Below are 17,956 nucleotides of genomic sequence, written 5' to 3'. Positions count from 1 at the left end.
AAAGGAACACCGGATGTGGTGTCAGGAGGTCTCGACGGAAGTGCCTGCCCCACCACTTGCTGGATGGCCTTGACAGTGATGCAGCCTCTCTGAACTTCGGTATCCTCGTCGTCTCTAAAATGTAGATTGTCATCCCGGCCGCTGGGGCATTGAGAGAATTGATATATGGCTGGAACGAGATAAGGTGAGTGGAAACTTTTCATTCATTCATTCGCCATCTATGTGCTAGGAACTGTGCTAGGCATAGAGCTTGCTCTTGGAGAGTGTGTAAACATAAAACAATCTCATACATAACCATGTAATTATGATTGTTATAAGCTTGATGGAAGGTTGATGTATAACCAGAAGGGGCGCACTCTGTCCTGGGGCTTTGAGGGAAGACATCTTCAGTGTAAGGGTTAGATTTTATGACTTCCTAAAACCTTTGAAATGCACACCTAATACCAGGCTCTTCTTTCTCAAAGCTGATGCCGTCTGGCAGTATTTGCCCTTTACACAAGCTAATCGTTGGCCTTTCAGGCATAAGGGTTAGAGTATAGAGATTTTTATTTCTTAAGGTAAGAATTAACTCTTCAGATAGTATCACTCAATTGGAAATGCAGCTTTTTTTTTTTTTTTTTTTTTTTTTTTGCGGTACGCGGGCCTCTCACTGCTGTGCCTCTCCCGTTGCGGAGCGCAGGCTCCGGACGCGCAGGCTCAGCGGCCATGGCTCACGGGCCCAGCCGCTCCGCGGCATGTGGGATCCTCCCGGACCGGGGCACGAACCCGTGTCCCCTGCATCGTCAGGCGGACTCCCAACCACTGCACCACCAGGGAAGCCCGGGAATGCAGCTTTTGATGGGGCAAAGGAAAGGGCTGGCGGGAAGAGAACTAACGTATTGAGTGCCTGCTATTTGCCAGACACTGAACTTGGCACTTTATTCTTACAACAACCTGTGGGGATGAGTGTTACATTTGCCACTTTACGGATGAGGCACCTGAGGCTTGGAAAAGAGAAATACCTTCCTTGCACAGGTTCACGAGGCTTGAGTAGCAGAGACTGAATTGTCAACTAGATAATTCTCTGTCTCCAAGACCCAGGCAAGCTCTTTCCATGGCCACCCTAACAAATGCCTCAAACGGGGACGTTGTGTTTCCGGAGCCCTCTGAGATGTGGATTCTCCAGTTTTCCAGATGCTGTGATTGTTTTTGTTGATCCGGGGCACAGTGTACCACTTCTGGCAATCACATAATGCTCCACGTGGGACATGGCTGTGTCCTTCTCCCAGAGCGCCATGGGGAGGGGGTGCTGAGGGCCCCTGCACTCCGCTCACTGCGCAGAGCATCTGCCCAAATGGGATACGAAGAACCTGACACCACAGAGCTTTGATTTGATATGTTCTCCAGCAAAGGAGAATATGAGCCCAACCACGGAGTTCTTTGTTATATTAATGAGCTCTGCTTTGACTGGTGTGGGGTGGAGGGTGGCGTATGGAGGGAAGGTGGGGGAGAGGGAAGGAAGAAGGAAGGAAAAGACCAAGGGGTTTCCTATGCCTGGGCGGTGACTGAGGGAACCCCTAGGCCAAGACGTGCATGGACCCCTTGATCCCTGTGTGAAAGTCTAAGTCTTTGAAAAAATACAGTCACTTTTGTCTCTTTCTTCACATCTGCTTCTTCACTTCTGCAGCTGTGGCTCAGAGTCATAACCTCTGTGTGAACCCTAGCTACTGTGCTCAATTTCAGACAGGATCAGGTGGAGGGCAATGTGACCCACAGGAAAGAAGGCCAGACTTGTGGCTCTGCCAGGAACCAGCTCTGGGCCCTTAGCAAGTCTCTGGCCCAGTGTATGCATCAGTTTTCTGATCTGTACGTTGAAATAAGAATGTCTAACCCCACCCGGGGTTGTGAGTGTAGGATGAGACCGTATATGGGAAAGTACTTTGGAAAACAAAAGCACTTGACATACACAAGATGCTCCTGAGAGAGGGCTTGAAACAAAAGAAAGATGTCTTGATCTCAGTCTTGGTTTACTAACTCAAGAAAATGAAATCTGGATTCCAACCAGGGACCGTAAGTTCTTACCCAGCCCCTGCTACCAGTTTCCATGGTAACTTGTGACTCTGGTCTAATTACTTGTCCACGGACTCCAACTGCTCCTTCTGTCGAGTAGGGAATGATGGCTTGTCACCGGGACTTTTATAAAGCCTTCTTCATGATTGATTAAAAATGACAATAAATCAAAATCCTATGCACGGGGAAAGTTAGCATTTTAAGTGAAAATAAACCTGGGTGCCATTATGTGTTATCTCTTTCCAGGTAAATTATTCTGAAAACCATGGTTAGCTGACACCAAGACTGCTTAGGAGATATCATTAGACTATAATAGCTTAAGGTTTCTCATATCCATCTATCCTTTCACACCTGCTGGTTGGATCTACTCTCCTCTAACCTCAGAGGTTTGGTCCAGATCCTGTTCTCCTTGTTCTCAGTCTGAAGCACTGTCCTCTCTCAACCCTGTGTTTTAAACCATAGTGCGGTCACAGACCACATTGCAGCAAGCTCACAGGTGCCAACCTAAAGCAAATAGTCTTCATATCGATTCTGACAACTTCCACCAATGGTTAGGGAGGCCAAATAGTAGAGGGGAAAGAGCTTTGGCATCATATGAAACTGGACTTCGCAACTCAGCTCCACCACTCACTTCCTGTGTGACCTTGAGCAAGTCACCTAACCTCTCTGAGTCTCAGTTTCCTACTTTTTAAAGAGATGAAAGCCATAGAGTAAGTATACTGCAAAGAGGAGAGGGGAGGAATAAATGTAATGAGCTAGGCATGTGAAGAACTTAGCGCAGTGGCTCATAATGAGCACTATGTAAATGTAGTTCTCTGCTGTAGAAAGGTCTTGATTGTCTGAAGGGGGACTGTTTCACCCCATAGTTCCTAGTTTGGGCAACGCCACCAGCCTCCCTGGTTTGAGCAATCACACCAAATTCCGTGAACCCTAAGAAAAGAATGAGTGATTTCCAAGTAACACTGTCCCCCGCAATTCTACACATTGGCCTCTCAAAGAATGTAGTTTTTGTCATAACAAACCAAACTCCCTACTGAAGCAATGATGCTTTCTCAATCAGTAGACTCAGAACCACTCTGCCACAGGAAATGCCCAATCGCTAGACTCTTGGGGCTGGGAGGTATTCCTGAGCTCAGAGATGCCACGTACTATTGGAATAAGCTGGCAATTTCCCCTTGCTTGGATGCTCTAGTTCCGTGCAATTGCAGGAATGTATGAGCTTATCCCTCCTTTCAGTTCCTTTCAAAAAAAAAACTAGCAAACAACCCCCAGATGCTTGCATTTCAGTTTGCATTGGTCTCCCCTGGTCTCTTATCCTTGAAATAAGAGTTTGGAGCTCACTTTGCAGTGGAATAAATTTTAACTAGGTTACTTCTGTCTGCATCCTAGTTTTTTAACACAGATATGCAAAACTTCTCTTTGCTATTACATATCTGTTTTCTCATCTCGACAGGGTTTTGTGGCGGTTAGAAATGATGACAAGATACAGAGAGAGTCCTTAAAGGGTGTTCAAAGATCAGAAAATGAAAACTTACAAACTTGGGCTCGCTCTTCAAATTCGGTTTCCTCTGGGGGGCATGGGAAGGGAAAATCCCTCCAATACCTCAGTCATTCCATTTTTATCATAGAAACTTGATGATAAAATGAAGTGGTACTTAATTCCAATGAGAATTTGTAAAACTCTTTTGAGATGTTTAAGAAGAACACTAAACTCCAAGATTATAAAGTGTACTTTGCCTGTAACTGTTGAGTTGGCTGTTTGTTTTTAGTGCAGGCAACAGATGTGTCTGTTATAAGAAGGATCCCTGGGCTTATTCTACCCTCTGAGAGAACAAACGAGTTGACACAGGCCCACTTCATAGGAAAGAAATCAATTCAGAGATGGTGAATAAGAGAAATCCCATCATAATAGGTCTCATGTAACTAGCTGTCAGCAGAAGAGAAGTGGTAAGAAGTGGGGAAGATAGAGAAAAGTTATAGAAGGAAGAGTTCTAACTCGTAGCCATTGTCCAGACAAAAGGGGAGATGCAGGGAAGTGAAAGGAGGTGTATGGGCTTCCACCGGGGGCTGGGCAACAGGGTGGTCTTGTGAAGACTCAATACAGAGTCTGATGCTGCACAAAGCATGCCAGGCAAGACTGGAAATGGAACATTTTTTTTTAATTGAAGTATTGAGTTACAATATTATATTAGTTTCAGGTGTATAACAGAGTAATTCAGTACTCCATTTAAATTTGTTATAAAATACTGGCAGTATTCCCTGTGCTGTACAATATATCCTTGTAGCTTATTTATTTTATGCATTACTACGTTTGTGCCTCTTAATTCCCTACCCGTCTTGACCCTCCTCCCTTCCCTTTAAAGTTCCTGGAAACGGAACTTTAAACATTGAACTAGAACCTGGAAACATCTCAGCCAAGTGATTTTTATATACAAAGCTATTTAGGGAGAATTCGTAAAGGAAAAGAATTGCCCACTACTCCATCCGACCTGACAATAACTTCATTCTTGTACGTTCCATTTTTGTTCTCGTCCGTGTCAACAAAAAATATTTACCAAGTTACTACCAAGCAAATATACTGTATTTTGTATACTACATTTTTGGAAACTAACAGTGGGTCATAAGGATTTTTCCACATTCCTGCATAGTCTTAAAATTTTTTTTAACATCAACATCTTGAGGCTTATGAGGAGAACAAGGAGGCCAGGCGGAGGGAATGTTCCAGATGGACGAGAGCTGGAAAAGAAGGGACCAAGAGGAGCAAGGGGAGAGCAGTGAAGAGGCACTGTGGAAAACACTTTGGATTTTTTTTTTTTTTTTTTTTTTTTTTTTTTTTTTTGCGGTACGTGGGCCTCTCACTGCTGTGGCCTCTCCCGTTGCGGAGCACAGGCTCCAGACGCAGAGGCTCAGCAGCCATGGCTCATGGGCCGGCCACTCCGCGGCAAGTGGAATCTTCCCGGACTGGGGCACGAACCCGTGTCCCCTGCATCGGCAGGCGGACTCTCAACCACTGCGCCACCAGGGAAGCCCAACACTTTGGATTTTTGAAAACTTTTTATTATGGCAAACTTACAAATATATATAAAAGTAGAGAGGGACTTCCCTGGTGGTGCAGTGGTTAAGACTCCGCACTCCCCATGCAGGGGCCAGGGTTCAATCCCTGGTCAGGGAACTAGATCCCACATGCATGCCGCAACTAATGAGCCCTCGAGCCGCAACTAAAGGCCCAGTGCAACCAAATAAGTAAATACATTTTTTTAAAAAAAGAGTTAAAAAAAAAAAAAAGGTAGAGAGTGTAGTTATAATGAGTCCCCATGTAGCTATCACCCAGCTCCAACAATGATCAACTCATGACCCACTTTGTTTCATCTCTACCCCCACCAACCCATCACTCCCTTCCCCGGGTTATTTTGAGACAAATTCAAGACATCACATTATTTAAGTGGTTGTCAAACTTGAGCGAGCATCAGAGTCCCCTGGGGGACTTGTTAAAACAGATTGCTGAGCCCCACCCCCAGAGTTTCTGATTCAGCAGTTCTAGGGTGGGGTTGAGAATTCGTATTTCTAACAAGTTTCCAGGTGATACTGATGCTGCAGATCCAGGGACCGCACTTCGAGAACAATGGTATTATTTTACCTGTACGTATTTTGCTTTTAAAAAGGACTTCTTTTTTAAAAATAATTTTAAAATTTTTCAGCAGCTTTATTCAGATATACTTGACATACAGTAAACAATACCTATTTAAAATGTCTTAATTTGGAGTTTTGACATGTGTATATCCATGAAACCATCATCACAATCAAGATAAAGAACATTTCTGATAGCCCCAAAGATCTCTTGTGCCCCTTTCTAATCCCTCAGGCTGTAGTACCGACCCACTCCAAACACCCCAAGAACCAGTGAGCTGTTTTCTGTCACTATAGATTTTTAAAGTTTTTTTAGGATTTTATCTATGGAGTCATACGATATGTATCTTTCATGTGTGGTGGCTTTTAATTAGCCTAATCCTCTTGAGATTTATCCATGTTGTGTGTGCATACACCCCCCTCCCCCAGGACTCCCTTCTTTAAAAGGTAATCATGATGTTACCATCCCTCACAAAAATCAATAATAGTTTCTCAGTATCACATTTTTCTTATTGTCTTCTTGGTGGTTTTACTATCCGTTTGTTTGAAATGGGCTCCAAACAAGGTCCATACACTGCAATAGGTTAAGACATCTCTTTAGATTCTTTTGCTCTATAGGTATAATTTGAATTGGTAGCCTGAAGAATCATTTGAGCAGTAGCAGAGATGTGCAGGTGTGTATTGTGAAAAGAGCACAGACTTTGGGTCTGCATCGCACTCCACCACTTACTAGCTAAGAGAGGTTGGACCTGTCATCTAAGTGCTCTGAGCCTCACTTTCCACATTTGTAAGAAGATAATAAGCCTATCTCATGGAGAAAACTTGTGAGAATTATATGAAAATGAAGCCTGTGGCATGATATCTAATACATAGTAGGGCTACGGAATCAGAAGATTTGAGTTTGTAGAAGCTTTGTGACCTTGGGCAAGAACTTAACTTCTCTAAGCTTCAGTTTCCTAATCAATAAAATGGAGCATAATAGTCTCTTTCATAGAGTTGTGAATGAGCTAATGGGTATAAACATCTTAAGCATAGTATCCAATATGCAATAAGCACTCACATTTTTTGTTGTTCTGAAAACACCAATTATTATTTTAAATTTATTCATTTATTTTTGGCTGCATTGGGTCTTTTTTGCTGCACATGGGCTTTCTCTAGTTGTGGCGAGCGGGGGCTACTCTTCCTTGCGGTGTGTGGGCTTCTCATTGCGGTGGCTTCTCTTGTTGTGTAGCATGGGCTCTAGGTGTGTGGGCTTCAGTAGTTGTGGCACGTGGGCTCAGTACTTGTGGCTCGTGGGCTCTAGAGCGCAGGCTCAGTAGTTGTGGCACACGGGCTTAGTTGCTCCACGGCATGTGGGATCTTACCAGAGCAGGGCTCAAACTCATGTTCCCTGCATTGGCATGTGGATTCTTAACCACTGCGCCACCAGGGAAGTCCTCTTTCTATTGTTTTAATTTTCGTTTATCTGTTAGCTAGTGAGATTGAGCATTTATCTAATAACTAGTGGGGTTGAGCATTTATCTAATAACTAGTGGGGTTGAGCAAAGCTAGTGGATTTTCTTGTGTGAGTCACATATTCATAGCCTTTGCCCATTTTTCTACTGGGTTCTCTGTCTTTTTCTGATTGACTGTAGAACTTTCTTATATGTTCTAGGTGAGAATCCCTTGCTGGTTTTAGAAGTGTCAATTTTTTTCCCAGTTTTTCACCCGTCAGTTGATTTTGATAATGATACCCATCCTTATCATTATCATTAATTTTTTTTTACACGTACACATGCTTTTATTTTTACAAATAATAATGTGTATACATATGCAAAGATACTGTAATCTATATAATATCCCACATATCAATATTATTTCACATGAAAAGTTAGAAAATATTAGGGAGAATTTAATAAAGATACTATGGTATATGATATCTGAACATACTAAATACAAAAATAAATTATCTTAGCTAGCTATAGATAATAAATCTATGAAAGGAGAAAAAGCTATGTTTGGTGGTTTTTTCTTTTGAATTTTATTTTATTTATTTTTTTATACAGCAGGCTTTTATTAGTCATCCATTTTATACACATCAGTGTATACATGTCAATCCCAATCTCCCAATTCATCACACCACCGACCCCACCCGTCGCTGCTTTCCCCCCTTGGTGTCCATACGTTTGTTCTCTACATCTGTGTCTCACTTTCTGCCCTGCAAACTGGTTCATCTGTACCAGTTTTCTAGGTTTCACATATATGCTATCATTAATTTTAAAATAGTCAAATCCCTCAATTTTTTCTTTGGCCTATGGTTGTACTTTTTAGGTCTTGTTTTTTTTTAAAAAAAATCCTTCCCCACTTTAAAGATCATAAATATATTCTCCTATAAATATTTCTATTTGGGGTTCCCTGGTGGCGCAGTGGTTGAGAGTCCGCCTGCCGATGCAGGGGACACGGGTTCGTGCCCTGGTCCGGGAAGATCCCATATGCCACGGAGGGGCTGGGCCCGTGAGCCATGGCCGCTGAGCCTGCATGTCCGGAGCCTGTGCTCCGCAACGGGAGAGGCTACAGCAGTGACAAGCCCGCGTACCGCAAAAAAATATATATATATATATTTCTATTTATTTGTTTTGTAGGGTTGCCTTTCACATTCATATCTTTAATGCCTCTGAAATTCGCCTTTGTTTATGGTGTTAGGGATTCAGCTTAATTCTTCTCCATCTAGTGAACCAGTTTCCCCTGCACTATCTACTAAGCAACATATCCTGACCCCACTGATTTGTGGTGTGTTCTTTTCCATACATCAGGTGCACTCACAGCCAAATGCATAAACACACACGTATACATTTCTGAGCACTTTCTGGTCCTTGGTCTATTTGCATGTTTTTGCACCAGGACCATAGCATTTTGTTATACGGCATTGGAGCAGAGTGGGACAAGTCCTTTCTCTTTGCTGTTTTCTCAATATAGACTCAACTAATTGTGGACTTTGGTTTTATTCTTCCACATAAATTTTGGAATATGCTTTTTCATTCCCTCAAAATATTTGTTGGAAGTGTATTGAAATTGCCTTGAATTTTTATATTAACTTTGGGAAAATTGGTATCTTTACATGTTAAGGGGTCTTGCCCACCACCGTGGCACCACCTCTTTGCTTATTCAAGTCTTATATTATGTCCTTTAATAGTTTTATATTTCTCTCTAAAAATTTATTTTGAGCCTTTTAAGTTAATTTTTAGGTACTTTGTAGTTTTATTAAATTTTTATTTTGTATTGGAGTATAGTTGATTTACGATGTTGTGTTAGCTTCAGGTATACAGCAAAGTGATTCAGTTATACATATACATATTTTTTCAGATTCTTTTCCCATGTAGGTTATTGCGGAGTATTGAGTAGAGTTCCCTGTGCTATACAGTAGGTCCTTGTTGTTTATTTTACATATAGTAGTGTGTATATGTTAATCCCAACCTTCTAATTTATCCCTGCCCCCACCACCTTTCCCCTTTGGTAACCAGAAGTTTGTTTCCTAAGTCTGTGTCTGTTTCTGTTTTATAAATAAGTTCATTTGTGTCATTTTTTAGATTGCACATGTAAGTGATATCATATGATATTTGTCTTTCTCTGATTTACTTCACTTAGTATGATAATCTCTAGATCCATCCATGTTGTGGCAAATGGCATTATTTCATTCTTTTTTATGGCCGAGTAATATTCCATTGTATATATGTACCACATCTTCTTTATCCATTCTTCTGTTGATGGGCATTTAGGTTGCTTCCATGTCTTGGCTGTTGTACAGAGTGCTGCAATGAACATAGGGGCACATGTGTCTTTTTGAAGTATGGTTTTCTCCAGATATAGTACATTTTTAGGTACTTTATAGGTTCGTTGCTCTTGTGAAAGGTGTCTTATTTTCTATTATATTTTCTGGTTGAGTATTGCTGATGTAGAAGAATGCTACTGATTTTTGTAAGGAGATCTTGTTCCTGACATCCTTGCAGACAATAAGTAGTAGTTCTAAAAGTTTTTCTATTAATTCTGTGAGGTTTTCCACATAGGTAATCAGATAAGCTATAAATAATGACAGTTTTATCACTTCCTTTCAAATCCTTACACATATCGCTTCTTCTTCATGTCTTATCACAGTGGCCAAGACCTCCAGTACTCTGTTGAGTTGTAGCAGCTCCTGTTCTTAGAGGGAACATGGGGCTGTCTGCACTATTATCTCCTCCCTATCCCCATGGGTTAAGCCTGCCCTAAGGTAGCCACAGGCTCCATCTTCTGTTGGCACACAGGACTAATCATTCTGTTTTGTCTTGTAGTGGAATTGGGGTAGACAACAATCTGCCCATGAAAATATGAGGGGAAAAAAGATCCCAAGATAAAAGCTTCCCCACCTGTGGCATCTTTCCCCTTCCTCTGTAAACTACTGTCACAGACACACATATTGGAACCCAACTATTTGCTGTCCTTCTAGAGGCTTCTCACAGTTATTGCATTAGACACTCAGATCCAACAACTGCCCCATTTCTGAGGTACTCCGTAGCTGGGTTGAAGGAAATAGCCAGTAGCCTAAAATGGGTTGCCATTTGTCAGGATCCAGAAGCCAGAGTGATACTTCTAAAATAACTATGATCATGAGAATGCTTTAATCAGAAGCCGTTGAAGACCCTCACCATAAGCTCTTTAATAAGAGCATTCAAAGGTCTTGACAAGCTGGCCTTACCTCCTTTTCCACTTACACAACTTATCCCACATTCAAACCACTCTGGGTGATCTCTTTTTCCTGAACAGGTGTACTTTAAACCCAATCTGTTTACCATACATAGAGTTTTCTTATCCTTTCTCCACGTTGAGAAATCCTACTCATTGATCAAGGCTCATCATTCTTATGAAGTCTTCTCAAGTTCATCCCATGGGGGTGCATCATTTCTTCCCTAGCGCCCCCATAGCACTTCTGTGTCAGACTTGCCTTATAGTTTGTTGTTAGTTATCTAACTGTCCCATTAGATAGTGACCTCCAGGAGGGCAAGGACTGTGTTTTATTCATCCCTATCTCTGCAGCAGTTCTTCACACGTAGTAGATGCTCAATAAATTTTTATTCATCAAATTAAATTATAGAGGCCACAAATTATAGGAAAAAGAAGTCATTTGTAAGGGTGAAGTAATGCTCTTGCCCAGTCTTGGCACCAGTAGGATTCAATGTGAATTTGCAAAGATGTTGTTACCTTCAGTAATACTCAGCAACATGCAAATGGGAATGAGAACAGACACCGTAAACTCTTAGTCATTCTCTAATGACTTATTTATTACCTAATAAATCATTTGAGTGCTATACTAACAGGTGTTCAACCTGTGCAGCGCTGAGCAACTATTTAGAATAAAATGTACCTGCAAAGTCTAACATATAGGGGCAATTGTGGAAGTTAGCATGAGGACAGACATTCCTGGGTCTCTGTTCCTGAATAATACTCCTACTTACACTGTTAGGTAGGTATCCTTACACACAGCCCTTGAAATGTACCTATTTACAGGTGAAGGTTATGACACAAATGGAAATTTATTTTTAAAATAGTACCTTTACTTTCAATAGGAATTTCCAATAAGTGGGATAGATTAGTCATGTTATAGAGGAGACATGAGAAAGGTAAATGAAGAAACTGAAGTAAAGTTAATAATGTTTATATTGTTCCTTTTCTTTGAATGATATATAGCAGTTTCTTTTGTGTGTTTATTCCTTTTGCATCCCTGGACAATGGGTAAAGGAGGTATTATTATCATTTTGGTGAAAACTGAGATAAAGAGAAATTAAATTAATTTTCTTCAGTAGATTTTTGCAGCACTGGCCCTCAATTTGTTCATACCTCCCTGGATCCACCCTCTTGAGTCACACCTTTCCCACTGACTCAGGCTTGGCCATGTAACTTGCTTTGGCCAATGAAACAAGAGCAAATATGACACAAGCAGAAAATTTTAAGTGCTTGCATATTGGAGTTTGCCCTCTCTTACTGCCCTTGGGTACCCTGAGACCACCATGTGAAGCCTGGGTTAGCCTGCTGGAGGATGAGCGATCATATAGAGCAGAGTTGGGTCATCCCAGCTGACTCCCCCTTGACCAACCAGCCTATCAATCTCCTGGTATGTGAGTGAGGCCAGCCAACTCCAGATAAGCCACCTACAGACCTCAGAGATCCACCACACCAACGTAGATCAGATTAACTGTCCAAATGGCTTATGGAATCATGAGAAATAATAAGTGTTTGCTATTTTAAGCCACTTAGGTTCCAGGTGGTTTGTGACACAGCAAAACCTAAGACGCCTATTTCCCAAGAACGCCTGCCTAATCAGGCTAGATCTCGAGGTCCTGGTCCCTAGGTTCATGTTCAGTTGCTGCCACCCCTCTTCTAGTCAAAGGTCAGGTTGAGATATACAGATCTTTAGGATATTATTTTGTATCTTAGGTGTGATCAAACCTCTTCTTGAATTTCTCAAGGGCAAAGACCATGCCTTGATTTTCCCAGTACATTTCTTTAGTCGTAAAATATGCTCTGTGAGGGGTATAACTTTTCTGAAAAGGAATGAAAGTTTAGTTTTTATAAGGCTGGACGATAAAGAGCTATATGTGGTATGTTTAACTCTCAAAATGTATATGGGGCACAGATACTTCTAGTTACAAAGAAGATTTTAGACTAACATTCTTTCCTAAGAGAGAAAACAGAGAGGAAGGGAACAGCATGGACCATCCTTTTGTCCCCGAACCCAGACCAAAATCTTACAGAGCCTCTGGGCTGAACTCTTCAGGCAATCACATTGACATCTATGTGAGCAGCGCCCCACCAGAGTTGTGCAGTATACAACTTACGCAGCTGTACATGAGACCCCCTACTTGGCACATAGCTGGAAAGAAAAAATATATATATAACAAATTAGAATGAGTATCCCTCTTTAGTGGGCTCCCAGAGCACAAACCATTTTGCTTTTGGTGTGACAGAGTGAGAAAATAGCCAAATAAATTGTGTAGATCAGATACAGATTCAAAGAAGAAACTTTCACCAAATTTTGCAGGGCAAAAAAATAAAAACTCATTTTGGTTAATGGTGACACCTAGTGGTGTATCAAAACTGTGGGTTTTCCTTGCAGTAAAGTATTTTATTTTACAAGTTAGGGTGAAGGAGCCCTTGGACCCCTGCACCCTTCACAGATTAGGTAGTTGAGGCCCCCAGGCCTCCCAAGGTCAGTGCGGGTAGGATGTTGCTGCAGAATTTAACTCTCCACAGGCCGTTCCAGTGGTGCTGTTCAGAGACCTCAGAATAAATGCCAGAGGCGGTGGTAGCAGGGGGGTCCTTCCAGTAGTACAGGGTTACTTATTGCCACTTAAGACAGTTGTTCTGAGCTGTCTACCTTTCCATGACATCTTACTCTTTTTTCCATCTTCCCCTGCTTCTTCTACTTGTCCTTTTCTTTTTTGCTCTTCCCTTTCCCTCCCTTCTTTTCTCATCTGCTTTTACTTTCCCCTCCTTTATTCTCTACCTCTTTTTCATTCTCTTTTCTCTGTGTTCATTTGATGCCTCCCGAGGATGTTGCACTGTCTACTCTGGTGACCACTAACCCATGTGGCTATTTAAATTCAAATGAACTAAATGAAATGAAAAATCTAATCTCCCAGTCATGCTAGTCACATTTCAAGTGCTCAGTAGCACCAGTGGCTGCCCTATTGGACATTGCAGAACATGATCGTGTCCAGCATTGCAGAAAATCCTCTAGGAAAGCACTGGCCCAGGGCTTGGCTGACCTACCTCTACAGTCTCTCGTCTCTTTTCCTTCTCAGCACCTCTTCTCTAGGTAGAACAGTCTGCGTTCTTCTCCTCTCCCTTCCTTCCTGCTCACTCCACTTTATTTGGTGACTTTCTGTATTCTGTATATTATTACATAAACTTGTCGAGGTGACCGTGCCAAGTAAACACAAACTTATATAATCACATTGGACAGTTTATTTGCGGCAGTGAATGAGTCACAGCATCTTGTTTTCCATGCGTTGGGACACATCAAAATATTTTTAAACTCAACACATCAACACAGTATTTAAAACAATTACACCTCAGACCTTTTTTTCTTCTTTTTTAATCCACAGGTGTCTACCTTTCTGCCTTGTTTTGAGTTCAAGTAGCTTTCAAAGTAAAAAGTACAATTTTTTAATGCCTGAAAAAATATACATTTTAAGTATAAAATGGCTTTGAAATACACAGGAATCTAGTTACAGATTGGCGTTTGGCTGGGATGGAATGGACATTTACTTTTTGTTGAATGCCCTTGTATAGTATTTGATTTTTTTACAAGATTTGTAAGTGTGTGTTCAGAACTTATTAAATTGAATTCTAAATTACTTTTGAAATTAAAAATAATGTCTGAAAATGTCACGACACCAAGAGGATCAAACCAAAATAGTCCCGGAAAATGAGATCTCAGAGAAGGTAGTTTCTGAATGAGCCTGCAGGGTTTGGGTGGTGACGTGTCTCTTTAAAGAGATAATGCAGCGGGCAGAGCCCTGTGTTAAATTTAGATTTATGTCCGGTGATAATTTGCCAAGAATCAGAACGCCCTGACAAGTGTCCCCTCCTGACCGTTGATAGAGATTTATATCAGGAAGAGAGCCATCCTTTTCCTTCCCACCCATCACTGAGAGCCTGTCCCTTTGGTGCCCACCTCCAAAGGGATGGAAGACGCTAACAGCCTTTGAGCCTCCTTTCCAGGGTCCACTCGCCCACCTCTCTTCAATAAGGTCTTGATGAACAAAATGAAAGTTACCCTTTCTCTTCCTTTTCCTTGGCTCTCCCGGGCTAATCATGGTCACACGACCTCCTTTGCACCAAGGGATCTTCAAGGAAGAAAAGAGGGTGGAGCCTGAGATCTTGCCTGACTTGAAAATTGGTTTCAGCCCAAAGGTACTTCAAAACTTGGATTTATGTAGTATTTACAGTAGAGACTCGGGGTTCTTTGGAAAGGGATTTGAGGACGAGGATAGAACGATCATACCTACAGGATAAGTGACAGCTGTGCTGCCAATTTGAGAAAAAGGGAAGTTGAGGCAGGGCACATTGGTGCAAGCTGGGATTCACAGCATTCTTGACTTCCCGTAAGACCACATGTCATCCAAACCATATAATCATATGCCTAGACCGAACTGTAGCATCTCTGTGTGCATTCGTCTAAATAAAGCGCCGCCCAGACCATGCCACCCAGGGGAGTTGGTTTGTGGTTCTTTCCCACTGTGGACTTCTATGGTGCCAGCCTGACCTCAGGCGGAATCATGGTTCCCCTAAAAGAACAAAGGTTTACACTTTAGCTCTGTGGGGCCTGCAGGAGTCAGTTTCTAATGAAAGGCTCTCTGGAGCTCTATGTTGGGAAGATAAAGTTGGTGTTGGGTTCTCCTTCTCACCCTGCAGCAGGGTCGACTGGCTTCTTTATATGACAGTCTCAGGACAGAATTCCAAGTGACAAAGGCAGAAGCTGCAAGTCCTCTTAAGTTCCTTGCCCCTGAACTCACAGGATGCCAGTTCAGCCAGCTGTTATAGGTCAGAACAAGTCATAAGTCCAGCCTAGATTCAAAGGGTAGGAAAATAGATTCCGCTTCTTGGTGGGAGGAAGTGCAAAGAGTCTGTGGCCAGATTTCATCCACCACACGCATATATTAAGATATTCATTTAATATTGAAATATACATAATATACAGCAAACCTAGAAAACACAGCCTAACTTTCCACAATTTCCCTTAACTGGTTGAAAGAAAAAGCATCTATCACTAAACTGTTCTTCCAAATGCAGACTTTTCACTCTTTTTAAACCTAGCTAATGCTCTTTTTTAAATGCAAGAATAAAAGGGGAAAACCTGACTGTCTTTTAGAGAGAATGATAAAACACAGTCCTGGAAATTGAGTCTCCAGCAGGGAACATCTGTTACCACTTAATGTTTAACCGTCTAAGCCCCAGACGACGAGAATGGGTGAGATTCTGTAGTTTGGGACTTACTAAGTCCCATCTATTTCTCAATTAGTTTTTAGTTGATGTGGAATTTTGTGTTTTAGGAAGACAATTTGAAGGGCACAAAATAAAGCTAAGAAGAATAGAAGTGAGCAAAACAGGAGGCAGTTCTAACAGGAAAGCAGGTGGAGGGGGTTCTGCCTCTGCCCGAGGTTAGCTGGATATTACATCAGATGTTACTGTTACTCGCATTAAGAGAGACTGAAAAAAAAAAAAATGGCAGTTTTGCACCACAAACAAAATGCATGGAAGAAAAAGAGGCAAGGGAACACAGTGAGAGTAGGAGGATAGTAAATGCTAAGAAGTGTAATTTGTGAAAAAGCTTTACTTCCAAGAAAAAAGAATATTCATATAATTTTGGAAGAAACTGTCCTGGAACAACTGCCGTTTTAATCCCCAAACCCTGTCCTCAATATGTGAGACTGCAGTCGGCTAAAGTAACATGTCCCAGAAACGATTTATACACTCAGGCATCAGGAAAGTCACTGATAACAGGTAGTATGTGATTTTCTTAAGGAGAAAATGACTGATGACCACCGCAATTCAAAGAGCATGGAGTAAAATCAAGGGCTCAGTGAGTCAGGATGAAAATGAGAAAAAACGTAAGCGAGGTAAAAATAGTCTGATTTGCAGGCTGCAAGAAAGGGAGATATCTGTAAGATATCTACCCACTGTGCAAGAATCTACCCACTCCCTCCTCACCACAATCCTGGAAACTAGCCTTCTAAAAATGAGAAAAAAAAGAAAAGAAAAAGGAAAACCCTGAGACTTCACTGACCTGGACAAACAGCCAAAATGGGGCTGTTCACAAAGGAAACCATAAAAAAGATGAAGAGACAACCCTCAGAATGGGAGAAAATATTTGCAAATGAAGCAACTGACAAAGGATTAATCTCCAAAATTTACAAGCAGCTCATGCAGCTCAATATCAAAAAAAGCAAACAACCCAATCCAAAAATGGGCAGAAGACCTAAATAGACATTTCTCCAAAGAAGATATACAGATAGCCAACAAACACATGAAAGAATGTTCAACATCGTTAATCATTAGAGAAATGCAAATCAAAACTACAATGAGGTATCACCTCACACCAGTCAGAATGGCCATCATCAAAAAATCTACAAATAACAAATGCTGGAGAGGGTGTGGAGAAAAGGGAACCCTCTTGCACTGTTGGTGGGAATGTAAATTGATACAGCCACTATGGAGAACAGTATGGAGGTTCATTAAAAAACTAAAACTAGAATTACCATATGATCCAGCAATCCCACTACTGGGCATATACCCTGAGAAAACCATGATTCAAAAGGAGTCATGTACCACAATGTTCATTGCAGCTCTATTTACAATAGCCAGGACATGGAAGCAACCTAAGTGTCCATCATCGGATGAATGGATAAAGAAGATGTGGCACATATATACTATGGAATATTACTCAGCCATAAAAAGAAATGAAATTGAGTTATTTGTAGTGAGGTGGATGGACCTAGAGTCTGTCATACAGAGTGAAGTAAGAAAGAGAAAAACAAATACCATATGCTAATGCATATATATGGAATCTAAAAAAAAATGGTTCTGAAGAACCTAGGGGCAGGACAGGAATAAAGACACAGACGTAGAGGATGGACTTGAGGACACAGGGAAGGGGAAGGGTAAGCTGGGACGAAGCGAGAGAGTGGCATGGACATATATACACTACCAAATGTAAAATAGATAGCTAGTGGGAAGCAGCCACATAGCACAGGGAGATCAGCTCAGTGCTTTGTGACCACCTAGAGGGGTGGGATAGGGAGGGTGGGAGGGAGGGAAACGCAAGAGATATGAAAACATGTATATGTATAACTGATTCACTTTGTTATAAAGCAGAAAGTAACACACCATTGTAAAGCAATTATACTCCAATAGAGATGTTAAAAAAAAATTAAACACACAGACACACACAAAAATGGGGCTGTTCAGAGTGAGTTGCAAGGCATGCTGGGTAGGGAAGGTTAAGAGCCTGTGGCTGCTTTGGGGTCTTGCCCTCACTAGCTATTTGACCTTGGATGAATCAAATAATGTCTCTGAACTTCAAGTTTTTATCTGTAAAATGGGAGCCTAAGGTATTGCATACAGCGTGCCTGGCACTCAATAAAGCCTGGGTACTTATAAAACTACTTCCTCAGTAAATTCCTGTTATCCTCTTTGGGAGGGATAAGCTCCGGCTAGTTTGTCCCATTTCCTGTCCCTGGCCAGTCCTAACATTTAAGCTCCTATG

At 41.6% G+C, this 17,956-nt stretch overlaps 1 protein-coding gene across 1 annotated transcript in view; it reads left to right on the top strand.

Moving 5' to 3' along the window:
• Positions 1 to 28: 28 nt before the first annotated feature.
• USP3 (ubiquitin specific peptidase 3) overlaps positions 29 to 17,956 on the top strand; it is a 214,254-nt gene continuing 196,326 nt past the window's right edge. Inside the window, exon 1 of the mRNA XM_030878932.3 lies at positions 29 to 184. The gene's annotated coding sequence lies outside the window, so the exon portion shown is untranslated. The remainder of the gene's footprint in view (positions 185 to 17,956) is intronic.

The sequence above is a fragment of the Globicephala melas genome, chromosome 2, assembly GCF_963455315.2.
Source record: "Globicephala melas chromosome 2, mGloMel1.2, whole genome shotgun sequence".
NCBI lineage: Eukaryota > Metazoa > Chordata > Mammalia > Artiodactyla > Delphinidae > Globicephala > Globicephala melas.
The sequence above is the reverse complement of the archived record's forward strand: the minus strand, read 5'-3'. Positions and strand labels throughout refer to the sequence as shown.